Genomic DNA, 3,340 nt, shown 5'->3' on the forward strand with positions numbered 1-3,340 from the left:
CCAACAGAGAAACTGCTAAAGAAATACTTGACTCTCTAAGGATGACTCATAAAGGAAATTCACAAGTCAAAGAGACAAAGGCTCTGGATCTAATTCAGAAGTACGAAACCTTCAAGATGGAGGACGATGAAGCTATAGAGGTAATGTTTTCTAGATTTCAAACTTTAATTGCAAGACTCAAGGTTTTGGACAAAGGCTACACAATTGTAGATCATGTCAAAAAGATTATCAGAAGCTTACCAAAGAAGTAGAGACCCATGGTCACCGCATTAAAACTGTCAAAGGATATGAACAACATCATCCTTGAAGAACTCGTTAGCTCCCTCAGAAGTCACGAGATAGAAATTGAGGAAGATGATCCTCAAAAGAATAATAATTTTGTAGCCCTGAAATCCAGATCTCAGAGATGTAAACCAGAAAGGAACGAAGCTCTTCAAGATGAAGAAGAAGACAATGACGACTCTGAAAAGGAAGACTCTGACGATAAAGAAGAGTTATCCCTTTTGACCAGAAGAGTAAAACAACTCTGGAGAAAAAGGAATTACAACTTCAGAAGACCAAGACTCAAGGTAGATCACTCAGAATCAACTTCCAGAAGCAAATCAAACAAAGAGGTAACATGCTATGAATGTAAGGAAACAGGTCATTATAGAAACGAATGCCCAAAGCTTAAGAAAGAAAGCTCCAGAAGAGAAAGTTTCAAGAAAAACTCCTTTAAAACCAAGAAGGGACTCATGGCCACTTGGGACGACACTGGATCTGATTCCTCTGAATCAGACTCTGAAGAACAAGCAAATGTTGCATTAATGGCTACCACTTCTGGAAACTCATCAGATGGAGAGTCTGATCCTAAAGAGGTATTTTCTGACCTTTCTCGCTCTGACCTTGAATCATGCCTTTCTGAATCTTCAAGCTCATATCAGAAACTTAAACAAAAATTTAAATCACTAAAAAGGGTCCTTGAAGGAACCATCGAAGAATGTGATAAGCTTGAGATAACAGTTTCGGAATTAAAGAATGAGAACTTAACTCTGACAAAAGAAAGAGACTTCACAAATAAACAATGTCTAAAACTTGAAGAAGCTTTATCTCAAGCCCCACAAACTTCCAACACAATGATACATAAATATGAAAAATCTTTTCAAAAGTTTTTGAAAGATGGGATAGAAAGAAGCAGAATCGCTTCCTTGATTTATGGAGTCAGTCAGAATAACAAAAGAGGAATAAGATATGATCCTAGTGAAGATAAATCTTCTACAAATGACAAACCCAAATCCCCGTTTTCTTATCACTACACACATGCACAAGCACAACGTTTTACTAATGCTAGAAAACCCAAAGTCTTAAGAAAATTTAGGAAAATTAATCACAAAGGACCCAAAAGATTTTGGGTACCAAGGGATAAGATTGTTTATGTTGCAGATATCCTATGCAGCAGAGTTAAGACACTAGTCACGGTACCTGGACTTGGATGCTCGCGACACATGACGGGAAGAAAGCATATGTTCTAAAGCCTAGAACTTAAAGATGATGGCTTTGTAGGGTTCAGAGACAATCAGAAAGGAAGAATCAGAGGCTCCGGAACTATTGGTAATGGATCTCTTCCCTCTATATCTGATGTTCTCTACGTAGAAGGATTAATGCATAACTTGTTATCAATAAGCCAATTAAGTGATAACGGTTATGATATAATCTTCAATCAAAAAACATGTAAAGCAATTAATCAGAACAACGGAACAATTCTTTTCACAGACAAGAGGAAAAACAACATTTACAAAATAAATCTTTCAGATCTAAAAAATCAAAATGTAAAATGTTTGATGTCTGTACACGAAGAGCAATGGGTTTGGCATAGACGCTTGGGTCACATTAGCATAAGAAAACTCTCTCAGCTAAATAAACTCAAGTTAGTCATAGGTCTACCTAAGCTGAAGTTTTCTTCAGATGCTCTGTGTGAGGCATATCAGAAAGGAAAATTTTCTAAAACATCTTTTAAAAAGAAAAATTTTGTTTCCACCTCTAAGTCTATGGAACTTCTTCACATTGACCTTTTTGGACCTGTTAAGACAACGTCAATCAATGAAAAGAAGTATGGACTCGTCATTATTGATGATTTTAGTCGCTGGACATGGGTAAAATTTCTAAAGCACAAGAGTGAGTCTCACTCTGTATTCACTAGCTTCTGTTCTAAAGTGCAAAACGAATTTGACTCTAAAATCATCAGAGTCAGAAGTGATCATGGTGGAGAATTCGAAAATAGGTTCTTTGAAGGACTGGTTGCTTCTAATGGAATATCTCACGATTTCTCCTGCCCTAGAACTCCACAACAAAATGGAGTTATATAAAGGAAGAATAGGACACTCCAAGAAATGGCCAGAACCATGATCAATGAAACAAATGTGGCTAAGCACTTTTGGGCTGAAGCAGTAAATACATCGTGTTATATTCAGAATAGAATCTCTGTAAGACCTATTATGGAGAAGACTCCCTATGAACCGTGTAAGGGAAGAAAACCCAACATTTCTTATTTACATCCTTTTGGATGCTCATGTTTTATTCTTAATACTAAAGAACATCAGAACAAGTTTGATTCAAAAGCACAAAAAGGCATTATGTTAGGATACTCAGAACGCTCTAAAGGCTACAGAGTATACAACACAGAAACAAAAATTATGGAAGAATCAATACATGTTAGATTTGATGATAATCTTGACCCTGAAAAGTCAAAGCTAGTTGAGAAACTTGCAGATTTGGAGATAACTCTTGCAGGTTCTGACGAAAATACTAAAGTATCAGAAGAAGCTGAGAAAATCAGTCCATAAACAACTAAAATCTCAACTATCCAGAAAAGATCAAGAAATCGCCCAAACATCTCTGAATATTTGATTCTGGGAAACAAGGATGAACCTGTCAGAACAAGGTCAACATTCAAAGTATCTGAAAAAACTCCTCTAGGATTAGTATCTTTGATTGAGCCTACTTCCTGTGATAAGGCACTTCAAGACAATGATTGGGTTCTGGCAATGAAAGAAGAACTGGATCAATTCTCAAAGAATGACATCTGGGATCTTGTCCCAAAGCCTAAAGAAACTCATATCATTGGAACAAGATGGGTATTCATAAACAAATTGAGCGAAAATGGAGAAGTAGTCAGAAACAAAGCACGACTGGTGGCACAAGGTTACAATCAACAAGAAGGCATTGACTATAATGAAACCTTTGATTCAGTCGCCAGGTTAGAATCCATTCATTTACTTGTTTCATTTGCTGTAAATCACTCCATCAAAATATATCAGATGGATGTCAAGAGCGCATTTCTTAATGGTTATATATCAGAAGA

This window comes from Lathyrus oleraceus, chromosome 1 (assembly GCF_024323335.1).
Source record: "Lathyrus oleraceus cultivar Zhongwan6 chromosome 1, CAAS_Psat_ZW6_1.0, whole genome shotgun sequence".
Taxonomy (NCBI): Eukaryota; Viridiplantae; Streptophyta; class Magnoliopsida; order Fabales; family Fabaceae; genus Lathyrus; species Lathyrus oleraceus.